Raw genomic sequence first — 19,811 nt, forward strand, 5'->3', positions numbered from 1 at the left:
CTAAAAAGGATGCTGGCATTTAGGAAATTCTCATACAAATCATAGCTTTAGCAGAAATTCTCAGAACGCAATTTCTTGCTAACTGTTGTACCTAACATCCAAGTTTCTCATATTTAAAAATCCTTTTAGTCATCATCACACAATTTCATGAGAAGTATTCACGAAACAGTTTGAAAATATCATTGACCAAGTAAATGTCAAGTCTCCTGGACACTGAAATTACTCCGGGTAAATTTTAAGAAGAACCAGGACAACCCGAATCTTCTTATACCCACAAAGGCATGTGTTAAGTAATGACTATCAGGGAAATGTGCATGTTTTCCAACTGCTGGTAGAATTACTTTGTTCAGAGAAAACAAAAAGGTCAACATGGGAGAAAAATAAGGTCAAATGCTAAATAAAAGCGTTATGTAGGAACAAAACAAACAAAAAAGGGTTGAATTTAATTAACAATTTATTGTGTTCAAACCCACACATGAAGAAATAGCAGGTAAATGGAACCGTAACCAAATAAGCAAGCAAACACTAACTACCTTCCTGCTTATGTGGAAAACAACTTTTCAACTTTGCAATAATAAGCACATTTCAAAGAGCAAATCCCACTACTAAAGTACATTAAAAAATTAACTGAAGGATAGGAGCACTCGAAACTGTAACAATAAGATTATTAAAGCCCAACATGAGGTTCACAAAGACAAGTAAACTTGTCTCTTAACACACGCTTCACTCAGGAATAAAGTTTAGATAATCGAGAAGGTGAAAACTCCAGAAAAGAAATCCTAAGGAGAAATCTTTACCTAAATAAATATATATTTAGGTAAACAATCCCCTCATCTGGAGGGAACTGCTCTGAAAGCAAAGCAAGGCACGGGGAAACTCCTGTAACACATGCATGCAATGGCGAGCTTCCTACTTACCCCAGAGTGTGCACCATGATCCCTTTTGCCACCTCAGTAATTCCAATAAATCCAGAATTACGCTACTTTTTAAGGGAATGCTAGAGTCTTTGGAGCAGACAGAGGAAAGCTGGCAAGCAGATCTTTGCGAGAAGGCGGGCGGAGAGGGATGAATTTAAACCCTGGCTCCCGATGCTGCGTATTCTGCGTCTATCTTTAACTTGTAAATGATTTGGTTTCACATTCCTCTGAAGTCCTGCTGGCAGATGCCTTCCCGGCGCGTACCAATCACAGGCACCGGCCCCCTCCCTCCCTCCCTCTCCTCCTCCGTATCCTTCTCCCCTTTCCCTCTCCTGCCCGCTCTCCCTCTCCTTGTCCCCAGCCCTGCCCTGCACCTCTGCCGCTCTCCTTGCTCGCCGGGGCTATGGACGCAGGGCAGGACACGCGTACACGCACGTGCCAGCGCACACGCTGCCACAGCCACGCAGGAATTAGCCCGCTTCCCAACGCGGCCGCCGGGAGCAGGAATGCGACATCCCCGCGAGCGAGCGGGAATGCGACATCCCTGCGAGCGAGCGGGAATGCGACATCCCTGCGAGCGAGCGGGAATGCGACATTCCCGCTCGCTCGCCCCGCGCGCCACCTCCCGCAGCTCTGTGAGGCGCTCGCAGTGACGGCCGGCAAATCCGGACTTTCATCGCATTTTTTCGCCGCACATGGTGTTTCATGTTGAGGAAGCTAAATTAGCTTATAAAAATAAGCTAAAATAATCCGGTCCTTCCCTCAAACCTGCTTCAAAACACGCTTCTGCAGCACGTCAAAAGAAAAATGACAAGCTGGCACTGGCTGCTTATGCTCAGCACAGAGGTACCTGCAATTATTGCTTGTGCCAAATCTAATATTACTCAAAGGCAGTGCCTGCGAGTGTGAATCCTGGGATCACTGATTAAATCACAATAATGAGATCTCAAGAAAGCATTAAATATAGGCGGTTTCTAATGCAACAAGCTAGAGGGGTGCAAGGCCTGAGGGAAAGGGAGGCACAAAAAAAGCATTTCAGCCTCTTTTTGCTGTTTTATCCTCTGTCATATCAGGCTTCTGCAGAGATTCATATGTGGACATTTGCAGCTGTGCCCATGCACAGATCTTTATTAAGGGACATTGTATTAATAATAATAATAAAAAGTTACCATATCTTAAACACAGAGCCCAGTAAATTCATGTCTCCTTACTGTACCAACGTGTTGCAGTTTTGTTCAGAAGCCTGACTGAACCAACTGGACTATTAATTAATGACAGCATCCAAGGTGACTGAAGTGAAAAACATAAAGGGAAAGGCCCTCCCACATAACCCAGAAAGCCAGCGGGACTGCCGGGGACTTCAGGAGCCACTCGCATTGACACAAAAGCCCTGTCTATCTTAACTGCAGCCTTTTGAAGCAGCGTATTTTTAATTTGCAAATGCACATTTGGCTGCCTCCTGGTTGCCATCAAGATCTCCTTATCTCCAGCATCAGCGAGAACAGCGCGAGCCACAAGGCTGTATGTAAAACATGAATTATTGAACACTTGCAACTGATGGCTGGAAAACACACCGACCTGCAGGCCCAGCAATTCGAACCGAGCAACGTGGCGGCCGCCCCTGCCTCGCTGTGCTGAGCTGGTGCGAGGGGGACCCGCGTGTGCGGCTGAATGAGCCGAGCACAGGGCCGGGGGAGCAGGCCAAACCGCGGCCACAACCGCTGAGCTCCAAGCACGGCTCCGGTTTGACGAGGCTTTGCACTGTCGAGAAGCTGGATGAGTTTAGTCAGGAAAGTAGCCATGTGTTACCTCAGGCTAACAAAGAAAACCGCTCCGATCTGGAAAGGCCGAGAGGGCAGTGAAATACCGACCGCAAGGGCCGCGCGTTGGTGCCAGTGAAGCGTGCCCACACTTCACCCCCCGAGCTGCGGCCCGCGGTGCCGCCAGGGAGATAAGGCCCGATGAAAACAAGGAACGCGAGGGCCGTTTCCATGGCCAGGCCCAGGGGCCGGGGGATAAGGGCTCCTTTCAACGCACAGTCAGCTAGGGTGCCCGCTCCTGAAAAAGCTGCCAGGGGCACACAGACACTAAAGACTAGGCAAGCTGAGAAGGGAACTCTGGAAAAGTCAAACGATTGTTTTGAATCCCTGACTTCTGTTACTGTATGTTTAATGCCTGACTTGCACAGAGCTTTAAAACCCTCAGCAAGGAAAAAATATGCTGTGGACTCCCTGCCAGGCACTAAGGAAGTCCTTTAACTTCTCCTTTGCCCCAGCTCTTGAAACTGGGGATGGCTGATGTGATTCGGGGAATGCGCCTGCGTTTGGTTTCAGGGATTAGAGTGAATTTATTTCTCACTGCGGCTTACAAATCCCGCAGTCCAGAGAAAGTCAAGTCACACTGTCTCTTATCCAGCCCAAATGAAGCAACTTAACATAATGTAATGACAATATCACATCTCCGATCTTTTTTTTCCAACTGTTCTCTAAGGATGTGACTTGGAGGGTGGATAATCACTTGAAGCAGAGATTAGCTGTTAGCATTAGGTCTTAAAAATCAGAGTGCTTTAGATGCTCACGGAGACAAAGGAGAAGGAACAGAGAAAAGTGACACCTCTGTGGCTGAGCTTCCTTTCTAATTAGGGTAACAAGTAAGGAGGAAAAAAGCTTTACAAAGAGTGTGATGGACAAACTAAAATTTGAACAAATCTGACAAAAGAAGTTGTGAACATCGAGGATTAAGAGTGGACTGTTCCCAGGAGCTCAGCCTACTGCTAGAGAATGGGGAACAGCAAGACAGGGAAATCCATACAGACATTTCCATTATTTTGTCTACATTTATGTATTTCCCGTATGAGATATGAAGAAACAGTGATTGGGCTTTGAATCCTCTAAAAGGATGCCTTAATGCCCCATCTCTTACAAGGTTAATTATAAACTTAAGAGTAAGTGCAGGTGGCGCTTACATGGCATGCTTAACTAGGAAACCCTGGATGTCAACACAGGCAGCAAGATCTCATTCCCATGAATGGGACAGTCGGCGGTCATATGTCCACGGTATCCCGTTTCCTCGGATGAAGTGATGTGTAATAATACTAGTTCCTAATGTGGCCGGAGCTAAACTCGGCAACAGCTCAGTGAGAGCTGGGGGGAACTCACGGAAGCTACGAGAGGCAGCGCTACCCTTCACTTCCCTCCCAGCAATGCCTGCTGCTTACAAACACCAACACATGCAACGGGTCTGCGACGCTCACGCACTGCATTTCACATATATGGATTAAGTATATTAATACATGAGTTAATGGCAGGAGAAGAGAGAAGAGAGGGTAAATGCATGACATGTTCAGGGCCATGTGACTTCCTACCCACTCCCAATTTAGTCCAGTGCCTAATAGGCACAGTCTGTCCCTCCGTGTTTCGCTATTTTTAACGTGCACAGAACTTGTGCTTTGTCTTCCCTGGTTAGTCACTGTCTTCAGTTCATTTGTCTTGGCAGGCTTAAGATTGGGCTTATTGGAACAGGGAACATTTTTTACCCTAAGGGCTGAGTCCTTCTAAGTCCTGTTCAGAGGAATTCTTTCTCTTCGGAATAATCTCATTAACCTCCACAGATGATCTCAACACAGGTTTGTTTAAGAATAAGAGCTCTGAGCAGGAGGCTACCATTACATTGATAGGAACACAGTCCCCACGCATCACTGTGGATCAAACACACCGACTTTATTCGGAATTACTTATCTATCCCCCCAAGCCGACTTCCAGCCGTGGTTGCTCAGAGTTCCTCTATAAGCAGAGAGCCCTCCACAGATGGTCCAAGAGGCTCTTTTTGGCCTAGAGGCCTCCACGAGCTGCATCTTTCCCTCCAAGCACTTTTTCCACAGGCAGGGATGGGGCTCCAGTAGGCTCACTAGCTAACAGGGGAAGTTGGGGCAAACACATATGGCCCCTAAAAATGGTTAGGGGGCTCAGATCCACGTTCACAATGAAGTCATTGCTCACAGTCATGGTAAATATGAAGAAAGTAAATGCATTCAGTAGATAGCTTATGAACAGCTTTGCAACAACAGAGGATTTTCTGTATTGGTTTTTCTACTTCGAATTTCTATGTTTTTGCGATTCAGACAATATTGGGAGAAGTTTGCATGTCCATGGTCATACATCTAAGCTTCAGGAATAAGTCGTATTTTCAGTTAATCCATTTTACTGGATAAAGGAAAAAATCTATTACTTAATTTTGAACATTTATTTCATTTTTCACTGTATCTTCTTTATTTGGGCTGGGAGGGAGCGAGGGACAAATCTGTGGCTTAAACCTGTGTTTATCATCATATATTCCTATGTCATATCTACATCAGTCCAGAGTAAGAAGACTTGGGCTTTTTTTCTTCTACATAAGCACAAAGCATGAAAAGTAAATCAATAACAATTAAGCAACTTGTGAAAAACCCTGAGCATTTCTCTTGTTTTTTTGCAAAATCAAACTTCTATTTATCAGATGCACTGCCAAGTATAATCAGTTTACTTGAGAAATACCTAAGAGGTCAACTGGAATAATTCTGCTTCCATTTTTCTTTAATCCAAACACTAAATACAGAAAAAAAAAATTCTTTTTGGCTAATGACCAAACTGATAAGCAAAACTAAGATCTTTGAGATATAATAAAACCAAGATAACTTTTTTTTTAAAAAAAAAAAGACAAGTTGTTTAATTTTAGTAGAGCGAAAGGAAAAATATTTGTCTAAAAGGATAAAAAAAGACCGATATAAATAATCCTGCACAGTGCTAAACTCTGGAAAAGTTTTTTTTTTTTTTTTTCTGATCTGCTAGGGCTCATGTATAAATAAGAAGACTGTACCATCCATTGCTGATTCCCTACCTGAACATGCTGAACTTGAAAGGTTTGAAGTGACAGCTGAATTCTTTTAAAGTTGCTTCCTGAGCGGCGCATCTAAAGATTTATTTCCTAAGGATTTATGTTCCTTTGCTATTTACTGCTCCGTGCTAGAGCGATCCCGGTTGCCTCTGAATTCTCATGCCCACTCCTACCCCCTGGTACTTGCATGTTGCCTACGCTTTCTTTTCATGTCACATGCACCCAGCTTGCCCTCCACCTTCTCCATCCCCTTGTTGTTTTCCCAGGATGTTTCCAATGCTGTTTTCTTTCAGATATTGCCCTAGTCGAGGCTCCAGTTCCCCTTCTGTACAGGGGACAAGCAGAGAGCACCTGGTTGGGAGCTGTGTGTGCTCCAACTGAGCAGGCAGCATGTGCAGGAACCGTCTGGATCTAGAGGGAAATCTTGTCCTTACTGGAGGTCTCACTTGAATGCAACCCCTCTCTTTAAGGAAGCTGCATATCCCAGACTGACGGAGAATCAGTATAGCTGAGATTTCTCCCCCTGTGTTAAATTTAGCCAGAAGTGCCTAATGAATTCAAAATTACTGACAGGGACGAGCAATGTGAGACACAAAGATAGCATGATTGCATTTTCTTCTCAAGTCAGACTAAGAAGCAAAATAAAGCAAACAAAAAACCTACAAGTCAGTTGCAAAGATTTATGTTCACTACAGCATGTGACTGCCTTCCCTTCCTTGTTGGTAGGAATCTTGCAGGGTTTTGAAGGTTTCACATCTGCTCTAACCTACCTGAGAGGTGGTAAGGATGCTAAATAAGATGGTTCATTAAAATCGACTCCCAAAAAGAGTAACTGGGAGGTTTGTGAAAGTACAGATTATTCTTTAAATTAGGACATGAACCGAGTATTTTTGTCAAGGAAATGGCTCTGTTACCCCGGCACTTTCTAGCACTTCGGTGTCATTGCAGCCCGTATCCTGCCAGGGGCAGACTCCAGCAAGCTCCTCCATAAGGATGCCACAAACGCCAGGTATTTACATTTGCCTGGACAGAGAACCACAGGCCGCGGCTGGAAATTTGGCCGCCGTCTCCGTGTGCGTGCAGACAGACACGGGAAGGCATGGAGTGACACACGCTCCTGTCCAGCGCCGAAGGAGCGCGACGTGTAAAACACGTTCCCCGCTCAGCCTGGCCCAGCACGGAGGGAATCCTCTCTCATTCACCTCGCATACCGCTGGAACCACCCCCAGCTTTACAGTGAAAGTCAAAAACTCACTTTAGTCAACCCTCCCCTGGAAAAGTGTGGGAAAAAGGGAAACACTTATTTTTTGTCTGTGTTGGAAAAAATACACAGCACGAACACTAAGGCAGAGAGAGGTCTGCAATCTCAGGTGATGATGAGAGCTGGGGCACTCAGATGTAGGCCAACAGCGCCCAACGCGCCAGACCGCTCACGTAAGAGGGACATTTGGCCAACGGTCCCGCTGAGCCCAGCGCAGCCGGTCGGGGCTGCCGCGGGGCCGGCTGGGCCGCGGGGGACGCAGCGGATCGAGGAGGCCCGAGCCGGGGGCGGGTTTGTGCTTGTGCTACTGCTCCCTCTGCCGTGCCCATCCTGTGGAGAGGCGCCAAGGCCGCAGGAGAGGCGAGCGGGAGCGCGCGGCCTGCGCGCGGGGTGGCACGGCAACGCCGCCGGCATCGCTCCCGCTGCCACAGGCGTCATCCTCGCTGGCACGGGAGCACCGGGAGGCGATGCCGGCGCTGCGGCTCCTCCCCCGGCCGCACTTTTAGGCATGATCTCATCTCCCGAGGAGGACGCGCGTCACCACGAGCGCCGGCGGCGGCCCGAGGCTCCGTGCCGGAGCAGGAACGCAGCCAGGCGACGCTGCGGGGCACCGCGGCCATCGCACGGGGCAGGACTCCCACAGCCCGGGAGTCACGTTAGAGCCGCTCTGGATTTCCAGAGTTACGGAGTATCGGCAAAAAGAATGGAACGGGGAGTGGGGGGGATGGTTTATGGAAATGCAGCCAATTAATCATTTGGAAATTATTGATTGGCAAAAAGAATAGGGTGTTTCTAGCCCGCAGCAACCTGAATGTAACTGCAGTCACTAACCCCACACTGTGCTCCAATTCTGAGGGCTGAGCAGTTCAGGATACCACCTAGAAAAGGCATTTGCCATTGCCATGAAAGCCTTTCTTGGAATACAGTGACAACTTGCACCCCAAGAAAAATATGCATTTCCAAACGCTCAGATGCTACAGTGTGCTTTTTGCTGATCTCCAGAGTAGTATTTCAGGCGCTCCAAACTTTCCTTTTAGCAGTAATTTATGGAAATCCAAACCAGTGTAGAAACTATCTCAAAGAAAGAAATCACCCTCGAGCACCTCTTTCTGAGAAGGCGCGAACTCATCAGAATAGGAAGGGATGATTAGAGCAATGGGCACCTTCAGGAAAAGCTGTGCTTTCCATATGAAAGGAAAGCTGAAAGGCTGGGAGGCTGGCAGCACCATTTAGGACTTGGTGACTTTAAAGGACAGTCCTACACACACCTCAGACTTCCTGGGCAATTTTACCAACTTTATACAGCTTTTGCAAGCAATGAAATGAAAAATCCTGCTAATTCCCAAATCAGACTAAAAAAAGAAAAAACAGGCAGTAAAGTCTGGAAAAGCAATGCTAAGAGATTAACTGCATGCTCTTTTTCTTCACACTCAAAGTATTGTATTCCTTTAGATTATAGAACAACTACCAGCTAATGAGAATATTAGAATCTGGATTTTAGCATATAACACTGTGATAAAGTGAATTACATTAAAATGTCAATTGGATCCACAGAACAAGGCACTTTTGGAAGAAACTCATTCAGTAATTTTGAAGTTGTGAATAACTAGTATAGTGTTTTCAAACACACTTGTTCGTGACCTAATTCTGCTCTGATTGCTTCAATTTTAGCCTGTGCAAAGCTGTGCTAGCCATGCATCAGCGCAGCTCCATGGAGCCAACGCTACGGCAGCCGAGTCCTACTGAAAAATCTCACCTTAACCTAGCGGCTCCAGGAAGGGAATGCGACCTGCTGGTTAGGGGCAGAACTGGCTTTGGCCCCTAATGACATATTTCAGTGTGTCACTGGAATGACACATGCATTTCAAAGGCATTGCTTGGATTTACAGGAATGCGGAGGGATGCAGCGTGGCCTCCGGACAGACACGATGTCCACACTTGCTCAGGTTCACCGGGAAGGAGCAGCAACCTCATCTGCAGTTACAGTTGGAGCGGAACTGAGAGCATAAACTGAGCAACTTTCATCGGAAAAGTTATTGTTTGAAAAGTGCTTTTTCTGTAACGATCCAGCAGGAAGGGAAGATTGCCATAGCGCTGTCCTGGGAAGCACAGGCACGGACAGCCCACGGATGCACCGTGTTTACACACAGCTCCCCAGCACTGCTCTGGGCAAGACCTGCTCCCTCTCAGATCTCACACGGCTGCTTTCAATGACCATTTCCCTCATTATAGCCCTTCCTCCAGTCTCTCTGACTGGAGAGAAGACATTCGCAAAGACATTATTTTTTACTTTGTCTGGAATAGTGAATGCTCCAAGAACTTTAGACATGATGGTGCCCATTTTTTGCTCTTCCTCCTACAGGAAGTCTGGCTTCAGGACTTCGTGCCTGTACACTGAATACCTGAGGGAAATCAAATTAACAGCAGCTAAGACAGACCTGTTAAAGGAACGTTTTCCCCTATGTACCCCGTAGTCAGCTAACGCAGCCACAGGCACCAGGACAGTGAGGATAAAACAAGGGCATTTCTCTGATCCATCCCCGTGTTTCACATTGCTGTTTCTCAGAAGGAGCTGCAGACACCGCGATGCTGAAAGGCTTCCTCGAACATCAACTCAAGCGGGTGGATTTTCCAGCTGCACATCCCATGCAGGCACTAGCTACCAGAATAAATCAAGGCACCTTTCTGCTTAAGACTACCAGGGTAATTGTGAGGTTGTTTCTGGTTACAAACACGGTGGTGCCATGAAACTTCAGCCTGTTTTCCCTTGCCTCTGTGCCCTGGACTTCCTCCCTCCCCCTCTCTATCCCTTCTGTCCATGTAGACTTTCATGCTTTTACGAGGGATGCCACGTTACGAGGTGCTAAGAACAGCTGAAACTTTGAGCCAGGGCCTCCCACCATTTCTGCAATTCAAGTAGTTTGGGGAGTATTTTTATTCCATTTACTAAATGGAAAAATTAACTTAAAGAAGAAAAAAAAAAAAAAAAAGCCCAGCTCCCTTCAAAAGTCTCTTTAATCAGCCCCAAAATCTCAATCAATTCTAAGCACAAAGGCTTAGATTTGGCTTAAAGAAAACTGAATAGACCAGAAACAACAAAAGAAGCCTCATTACAAAAAGTATGGATTCTACCTAGCCAGTAAATAATTAAAGCTCCTCTCTGTTCCCTTCCATTTTCTGTGTTAAGGCCTTTCATTGCAGGGGATCAAAGCGAGCACGAGCTGGAGCTGGTGGAGGCAGGAGCTCCATCCCGGAGCCGGGGCGGTTGTGGCAGCCCATCCTATCCCATCCCATCCTGGACCGGTGCCACCCCGTCGAGCTCCAGCCCGTTCCCGCTCCGGCGGCACCGCCAAGGTCACACACACGGCCCGAGACCCCAGGGAAACTCTGACCACTTCACAAAGCAAAACGAAGCAGCCGCCACGAGGAATTTCACACTGGGTGCCCGTCACGGAGCCGCAAGGAGAGCAGCCAGAGAGCCGCTGAGCCGGGGAACGGGAACGACTTCTGCACTGCTCTGGAAAGCAGCTCTGCGAAGGACTGAGATGATTTTATCCAGAGAGGAGGCAAGTGAGAGATAGGACAAGTGTACAAATTATAAACGGTAAAAATAATAATAAAATATAATAATAATATATTATAAGGATATAATAATTTTATGATGAGGTTGAAACCGAGAGGCAAATTTACAGAATCACAGAATGATTCTGTAAATCACAGAATCACAGAATCGCAGAATGGTTAAGGTTGGAAGGGACCTCTAGAGATCATCTAGTCCAAACCCCCTGCTCCAGCCTTTAAAAGGCATTAAAGAAAATTCCGTTCTGTCTTTATAATTTTAAAGCATAGTTTACCCTCTGATGCTGTCTGGAGTGCAACATAATTGGGACCAAGAAGGGAAAAAAAAATTAAATCATTATATTGTTAAATCCTGCTTGTTCTTATTAGAAGCTCAGTCGATTTAAATGGAAAGAATGGGATCGCTAATGAACTTTGTTATTTAAGCAATAGAATATCAACATTTATATGTCGTGACACAAGCACTGATTAAATGTCAAGGATTAGGAAGAAAATGCCCCTTTTGTGGCGTTGCTCTGTAATGATCCCTGCGGCAGCTCCCGCGGAGCATCGTTCGCAGCGCGGGATCGCTGCGTCGGCGCAGGTCCCGCACCACAACACCCAATTAACACGGGAGCATCGCTCCGCCGGTGCTCTGCTTGCATTTGGGCTCATTTGGGCCTCTTTTCCCTGTTTTGAGCAGCTTTAAATGGTCGGCACAAACCTCACTTCTAGGCTGCCACCACAGTTAAGAGTATCTGCAATTACAGGAGCGATGGGGTCTTTGGGCTTATGAAGCTTCCCACTACACTGGGTGTGATACACGTTGTGGAATTCATGCAGTTCATTTGCTGATGTCTATCAAGATGCTAAAAAAAGAAATGGATTAATACACCCTCCGCTGAAACTGCTACTTCCAAACATGCTGTAAGAGTGCAGAGCAGGACTGCTTCCCAGGGAGAAAACGCACCCTGCACTAATAGAGCCCCCGAAGAGCAATGTTCTCCTGCACGACCTCATTAGCATCGGCTGTGTGGGAACATCTTTAACTGTGAAATTCTCCTGCTTACTCCGAGGTAGTTCTTTAATCAAATTCAGAAAATCATTTCATTTTGCACAAGACAGATAAAACCCCCGAATTATTCAGGTCCAACAGTTCTCCAAATGGAAAAAAAAAAAAAAAAAAGGATTGCAATAAGAATTAAATTGGAAAAGGTGACTTTTTGATGCTGCATGTGGGAGTTGGGCTACCCGCAGAATTGAATGGTATTTTCTTGGTTTGGCTGAACTAAGCTGTACTGACAAGAGCGTGCTGAATTAGAGCCAGTTGTAACCCGAGGTGAACCTGCAGGATAAACCTTACATCACTGCATGGCTGCAGCTCTTTCCCTTTTCCATGAGCAAATGTGGCTCGCTTCCCTTGGCCTCTGGAACGCCCTATCCGCAGTGCTGCCCGTGGGCATAGAGCAAGCCTGGATTTACTCATTTTGGGCCTCTGGAAAGGGAATGGAGCTACTAAGGCAGTCTGAAGAGAGACTACAGAGGCATGAGGGAGACAAAAGGGAGTATCTTCTTGCAGAGGCAACGGGGAGTTTATACAATTCTGGTTTGAAAGGCCCACATTTCTATCGAGCACAAAACCAGCTCCCTGGTCCAGGTGCCAGGTGCCTGTGGGACATCCTGCCTTGCATGCGTGGGGGCTGTGAGTGGTGATGCCAAGCCCTCTGTGGCTGTGAAATACAAAAAACAACCCATTTCTACAGCACCATCCATGCAATTTTGTAGAATAACATACAACTGTCTTCCAAGAGACTGAGATTCCCGGTGACTGCTTTTAGCAGCATGAACAAGAACGCAGGGTCCATGGCAGAACAAGCCCCTCCACCGAATTTCTATGACTACATTACTGCTCCAGAGAGCTGCGTGAGCAGGAAAAGCTGCTGCTGCTTCCTCCCTCGGGGATACCCCTACAAAGCACGTGCCCTGTTTTCCTCTTTTAGAGTCATCTAAACATGCACCCGCTCCCTCGCTGCCAGGTGGCAGCAGGTAAAGGACACCCGGCCACATCTACATCAAATTTGAAGGCTCCTTGCTCTGTAATGATTCCCAGATTAAACCCCTCTGGATTAATCTGTACATCTATATGGAAAGCAATTCTTTCTGTAGGCACCATAGCTAAATAACAGAGACATCCACACAGCACAAGCTCTTTGCCAATAGAGCCTGGAAGGTCCCCTCCCTGGAAATCCCTCCTGTGGGAATGGTGGGACACCATGCAAGTGATTCAGTAGGTTTGGGAAGATGGGAAAAAACAGTTTTTCAGTGTGTACCACTGCTGACTGCAGATTCCTGGATCACCAAGCAGTGAGTGATGCACTTTGTGCCTTAGTGGCAAAGGATAAACCAGCAGGTGAGCAGGGCTGGTGGAGCAAGGGACAGGGCTGGTCTGGGCAAAGTGTGTAGCCCAAAACGCTTTTACAAATAATGATCATTCTGTAGAACTAGAAATCCTCCTGCTTCAGTTTCTTAAGGATTATACCTCAGATATTTCCTTTACTTGAAACACGTTTTTTTTCCTTCCCCTTTTCATTATCACTGGACAATACATAGTCTGCTTTGTGATGGCCTTCCATATCATGAAAAATTATTTTGCTAGTATAAGCCATTCCTAAGAACTATGGTGCTATATGTTATTTTCTAACATTGCATAAAAATTATTTAGAAGAAGTTCAAGGAGATAACCTTAATAATGATTTTTTTTTTCATGGTATTCAAGCTCATATGCAATGGAAATGTTCTTGAAATGATGCAATTTTGCTTAATAAACCTATAAATCGCTATGCAATTTCATCACTTCAGGCCTTGAATAACTGGAAATCATCCTCCTACATAATCAGTCATGATTTTGTCTGTATGAGTTTAATGTAATAAGGGCATAGCTAAATTATGCAGGACTATAAACTTACTTAACTGTTTTAAGAAAGAAGAACATAAAAAAAAATATAGCAGCTTTAATAGCCAGGAGTATAGACAAGGCTAGCATAAAGTTGAGGGAAAGATGATGTAAAATTATTCACTTAGGTGGACAGGTTTACTAATATTTAATTAGTATAAATAGAGCTAAATCTGTGAATATAGTAATTCCTTAAGACATATAAAAACCACGAACTGGCAGGACTAATCACCAAGGAACTGCATGAATAAATAAAAGCATAATGTGTAGAAAGAGCCATTTACACACAGAGCTCTATCACACACTTCTTGCCTTAATTTCCTCTCTCAAACCCTGGTGGATGCACCCGCACGGTGTCACCTGCACAGAATCTGGCATATCCAACATATCCACAGCCGGCATCATGCAATTTCTCCCTTTGCCTACCAGGAGGTTCATGCATACTCCACCTCTTCCATGTTTCGTTCATCTGAATTTTCTTTCTGCTCTTGGAGTAGAGTCTCACAGGACCTCTACCTTTTCCTTCTGCTCTAAATGCAAAAAATTAGATGGCGAATAAATGCAGCAATCCTCCAATTGGCTCATTAAGCGCCCCTCACACTCCATCCTTTCTCGGTGGCCCTGCAAGTCAAGCTCCCAGCCTTGCAGTGCCACCGTTATCAATCCTTAAGCTGCTAGGGACACATCCCCACTTCAGTTTGCCCAGTCCCTGGTGGCTTTTTTAAGTCCTCAGTAAGAATCTTTGCTCTCACTCTTAGCTTCTCCTACCTCTGCTGAAACAGCAGGAGCCTTTTCCAAGGTCACGTCTGTACCCTTAGTCAGGTGATTTTTGCCTTAAAATGAAAATCATGGGGGAACCTGGAGTTCAAGTATAAGGCACTGATGCTATAAATCAGCATTAGATATAACGAGCAGTTGGGGTGAATGGGAGTTCATTGCCAAATGTCACCCCTTGCACTTCTGGATGACATACAAAAGTTCTTGTCATTGGGACTGGGTCCTGTCATTGGGAATTGGAGTCTGCAGCTCCCTCGCCCCATTCTTCCATTAGGTGCGTAAATGAAACACAGCAACGATTTGTTTTACCGCCTCCATTCCACAAAATGATTAAATTTTAAAAACAGCAACAAGCCATCACGTTGGGCAGTACAACAGAACCGCAGTGACCTCGGGCTGGCTCATTCCCTCCCGCAGCAAATGCTGAAATGGGAGGGAGGCTGCAGCTCCGCTCCGGATCCTTCTACCAGGTTCGCCCTAGGGAACGACTCCTTGTGAGGGAAGTCACTGTGGGAGCAGTGCCAGAACCCACGGCTCTTCCCTCCCTCCTCGGGCCGTTCGGGAGAGCTGGGAACCTGCTCTGCTCTTGTGCGTTGCTGGCAGCCCCTTTCCCTGGTGTCACTCGTCTGGAGCCACCCGCCAGCCACGCGTGGGGGCCTTCCTTCTCCTCAGGCGCCTTCCCAACGTGTGGGCGCTTTATGGCAAAGCCAACAAGGCAACTTGTAAAGCTAATGTTTAAATTTAACTCTCCATGGGCGGAAAAGTGGTAGCCACGTCCACAACTCTCCCACTCCTTCCCTGCCATGCCAGTCTCCTGCGATGTCTTTACCTCCACATGCTTAGACACCAGGAGAACCGCATGAGGTCACTTGTACTGCTGACAGTCACTTGATACAGCTGATATTCCTTCAGCCAATGCGCTGAAACGCAGACATTAACCTAACCTTTAAAAAAAAATACAAACAATAAAACCACACGCCATTCTGGCATCTCGATGCAGGAATTTCTTTTAAACATTTTTGCCAGTAATCCTAGCAGAAGGAAGTAATTTTGTCGGGGGCATGCAAGTAACACCCAGCTAATAAGATTGCTCAGTTGCTGCAAGACACATGAACCTCTGCCCACTGCTGGATTTCCAAAATGCACAAAAATACGTACCTACATATCTTAAATCGGTGTCAAGTCTAACAGGTAGGCAACTGAGGACTTGAGAAGGGAAGGTGACAATCTGGACAGGCACTTGGGTTTTCAGCCTATTTAATTTGAGCCCTGCATGCTTAAGAGAGCATTTTCCCCCGGTATTTACGGGATTTCTCTACAGAGCGCTCCTGTAACAATGGCAGTAAATCCTACAAGAAATGTATGTGTGTAATTTCCATTAATGTTAGAGGGGTTATAGGTGAGAGGTGATTCACCCTTGCTTCCCAAATCCTGCACAAGCGCCCTTGGCTCCACTGAGGACAAGGAATGTGCAAAGCAGGATCGAACCTAAAATCATGCAAAGCTCATCTGAATTGCAGTTTAGTTAAACGCCTTTTTTAACTTTTCTTATCAGGATGTTTGTTAAGTGAGTATAATTTCATGATTTTTCACTGAGATCCAAGTGAAACTCACTCTGGTTGAATGAACTTTGCTTTTAACTTGAACATTTTCCTTTTTACAGAACTCAGTGGAATTAAGTGGGTTTAATGTTGTGCAAATCTTGTAGGAATGAAGTGCTCCTAAATCACTGCAAACCGAATTCACTATGTTTCATGTGAATGTATCATTAACAAAATAGCACAGATGACAGAACTAGAAGTAATGGCCACAAACTGAAGCACCAAAAGTTCCACAGGAACTTAAGGAAAAATTTATTCCCAGTGAGGGTGCCAGAGCCCTGGAACAGGCTGCCCAGAGAGGTTGTGGAGTCTCCTTCTCTGGAGATCTTCAAACCCGCTTGGACACAGTCCTGTGCCACGTGCTCTAGGTGACCCTGCGTGTGCAGGGGTTGGACTAGATGATCTCTAGAGGTCCCTTCCAACCCTAAGCAGTCTATGATTCTATGAGGACAGCAGCTCTCCGGGGGACTTATCTGTCTTCCACACACGCTCCACATAGATCTGGGCCAGCTGCACAGGAGCTGCCCCATGGGGAGGTTTGGAGCGGGCCGAAGGAAGCGATCACAGGACCTCGCAGTTCTCAAGTCCCGAGCACTGAGCGTTCATAGCTGACTCCAGCCTTGAAGGGCGGCAGTGGAAGAGTCAGACACAACTGCTTAATCTCTTTGAGCCCTTGGTCAGTGATCTGCTCAGTCCCACCTCGCACGCCTGCCACACAGAATGGTGACCTTCTCCGAAAATGTCATGCTAAAGGAAGGAAAACAGCCAATTAGCTTCCTATAGTTTTACACGCAAGTGCCTGGAAAGTCTCCATTTAATGCATACATAATCCAGACTTCAACACCCATGAATTTTGTTGGATTTTGCTGACCGTTGTGAGCGCTGTGTGCTCGGGACGTGGTGACCGCCAGGTCCCGGGAGCCTCCGGCCTGCTCCCAACCTTCCTACATGGAGCCTCCCTATAGTGCCGTGAGAGCCTCAGGCCCATACACTGCAGTTCAGCTTTATAGCATAATCCTGAGTAACTATAAGGTCATTCCTTAGCATTTTTTTTGGCTTACCATGTGGCTTACTATGATTCTTCACCAGTAATAAGCATTTACTTGCCCTTTAATTGCTTTGAAAAAAAAATGTTACTTTTTATATGATTAAACTGAGGTCCTTTGTGCTGAACGCAAATAATTTTCACTCAAAAGATGGAAGATTGAAGATCGCAATTAGAGGTTTATCTGCATCCTATACCTTAAAACTTCTTAACTACCATTTATAAAATAATATTTTGAACGGGCTAAAGAACACGGCAAATCCAGCCCCTTAACGCTCTGTTTTACATCTCTGTTGGACAAAAGGCATCAGGACACAAAAGCCATTAACCTCGTTTGCTGAGGGTCACTGCATTTATGACACGACAGGAGTATCAGCAGGACTAACGCACTCTTAATTGCATAGGCCATTTGCACATAAAATAGCCAAATGGTCAAATTAAAATGTCTTGTCAAACTTCCCATCTCTGGGCTTCACGCTGCCACACAACTCATAAGAAACTGTATATTATCTTGCTCATAGTTTAGAATAGTTTTCTAAACTCATAGGAGTTTCCAAAAAGACAGGTAAGTGGATAATAAACTTGTTTTTTTTCTGTCTAAAAACATGTCACTTCATTAGTATGTGACAGAGTGAGTCTCTCCCTTTGCTGAAAAGTGCTTGGTTCTCTGTATAAAATCAGGTTGACAATTGTTGTTACTGCTCCACTAAGCTGTTCTGCAATATCATAAGAAGAATTTTCCTCAGGCGAACTGAGAGTAAATTACTTTATATGTAATTTTTTCTTTGAACTATTTTGTACTTAAGATTGCAGATAAGTATGCTTTTACAATTGCTGTTCTCAAACGTTTCCCCTTCACCCCCACTAGTGTCACTGTGCAAGATCTTAATTTCTTATTGCCAAGAAGTCACATTTTTTTTTGTCAGGATTTCACCACAGGATCTACTTGAGGATCAAAACATGATATTGGAAGAGAACAGACATATTCAATAGCTTGAAATATCATCTCAGCCAGTTTTATAGATACATTTCTGCTGCCTTTGGATTTTTGGTTGTTTTCTCTGAGATATTAAATTGGACCCCCCAAAACACTTACAAACAAATATGCAGAGTTCATATATATTTGCACAGTCAACATTTTGAGACCATAGATTCAAAGACTAATTTATATAAAGATTATATTAAAATGTCTCCATATACTATAAGGCTGATAGTATACAGTAGGATTTAGGTGGAACATAAGTTGAATACAATGGCATTAGTCCAGCCTATTCTTTGCTAGTTACTATTTACTCTTAGTCTCCCTTTTTGATTTGCAAAGTTAATTCTTTTTTCTTATTTCTGTTGTTACTTCCCAAAAGTGAAGCTCATCTCAACAAACCTATCTATTACAGTGCACAACTAACTTGCTCTGGATTGGTCTTTGCTTTCCGTGCAGAGTAGCAACTTCAGCTCTGTTATTCTCAAAGACACTCAACCTGGATCTATCTTCTGGCAAGAAATCTAGAGATCTGAGTATTAAAGTAAAATTGAATACTTCTGAAACATCCAGTGAGTATTTTTGACTTTTCAGCAATGGATCTTGCTCAGACTGCTAAATATCTGGCCCTTCCATACGCTCTCCACACCCAGATTTCAGTGAGAAGAACAGGGACAAAGGACTCATTTGTCACGGCTTAGTTTCCTGCATGAATTTTATGCATGGCCAGTTATACTGCATCAAACAAAGCTAATGCCATTTTATGCATTTTGCACAGTCAGCTTTATCAGGCAAAGTTTGAAGATCCAATTTCAAAGAACAATTACCTTTTAAAAAATACTTCTAGCTTACAAAAGGGACAGTACGATCATTTGGTGGCAACAAAATCACATTCGAGGTAAAAACGGCCTGAGCGTCTAAGCGATGAAAAAGCCTATTCGAACACAGAACATTTGATTGTAGTTTTTGCAATATAATCACAGCAACTTTAGCAATCCCAATTAAACAAGTATTGGAACAAAACCCAAAAGACTTGTTCGGTTTTGACTTGCATTTTATTTTGTCCTTTCTCAAGCACACTGACTTTGCTTTGAGGAGCTAAGAAAGCAAGTTAAAATTTATTACTTCAGGAGAGAGTGTCTCCCATTTATTACCCAGCTTCTGTGAGTAAAATCCTTCTGGCAAAGAGGATTAAAGAAGGCAGCATGTCCCGTTCTTCTTCACTGGATCATCTGAATGATGTTCTTTTCTCTTGCTTCATTGGTATGGGTTGCTTGGACATTTGGAGAGGAACCCTGAACACACCGAAACAAAACTAGAGATGTCATTTGGAGTCTTCTCATGGTTTTGGAGGGACACATAATCCCTCCATCTGAGATCTGAATGTTCCAAGAGAAATGGGAGATACTGTTGAGCAAAGGGCGGTCATGCTTGCTCTCTCTCATTCTCTGCATTGCAGATGTTTATTCCTGTCCCCGTAAAGCAGGATCTGTGACTACAGACGATAGCCTATAAAAGGCAAATTCTGTTCATGCTATTGCACATGTTTAGCCTCAGTTAAATTGTATTTCATTGTCAATGAATTCTACTGTACATATTTTCAAGGGAAATGCTATCACATAAAGGCTGATCACTTTCTGAGGGAGCACCAACTGGAATCCCATAGGCAGACTGAGCACAAAGTGGGCTGCCAGCTTGGCCAAGGTCAGTACAGAACAGACTTGTCCAAGACCATGAAGGAACAGAAAGAGTCGGCTGCTAGAAGTGTATAAACCCCCTGAAAGCTGCTCCTGTGCCAGGAACTGTGGCTGCTGGGTGCTACTAATCCCTGCCGTGCACCTACTGTGG

The 19,811-nt window shown here is 45.1% G+C and overlaps 1 protein-coding gene across 1 annotated transcript in view; it reads right to left on the reverse strand.

Annotated features, from left to right (window-relative positions):
- Positions 1-1,252: 1,252 nt before the first annotated feature.
- Positions 1,253-19,811, reverse strand: part of ASXL3 (ASXL transcriptional regulator 3) — a 383,284-nt gene continuing 364,725 nt past the window's right edge. The window contains exon 11 of the mRNA XM_088536351.1: positions 1,253-1,267. The gene's annotated coding sequence lies outside the window, so the exon portion shown is untranslated. The remainder of the gene's footprint in view (positions 1,268-19,811) is intronic.

This window comes from Tinamus guttatus, unplaced genomic scaffold (assembly GCF_059628265.1).
Source record: "Tinamus guttatus ecotype Peru unplaced genomic scaffold, ASM5962826v1 Tinamus_guttatus_pri_ptg000659l, whole genome shotgun sequence".
Lineage (NCBI taxonomy): Eukaryota > Metazoa > Chordata > Aves > Tinamiformes > Tinamidae > Tinamus > Tinamus guttatus.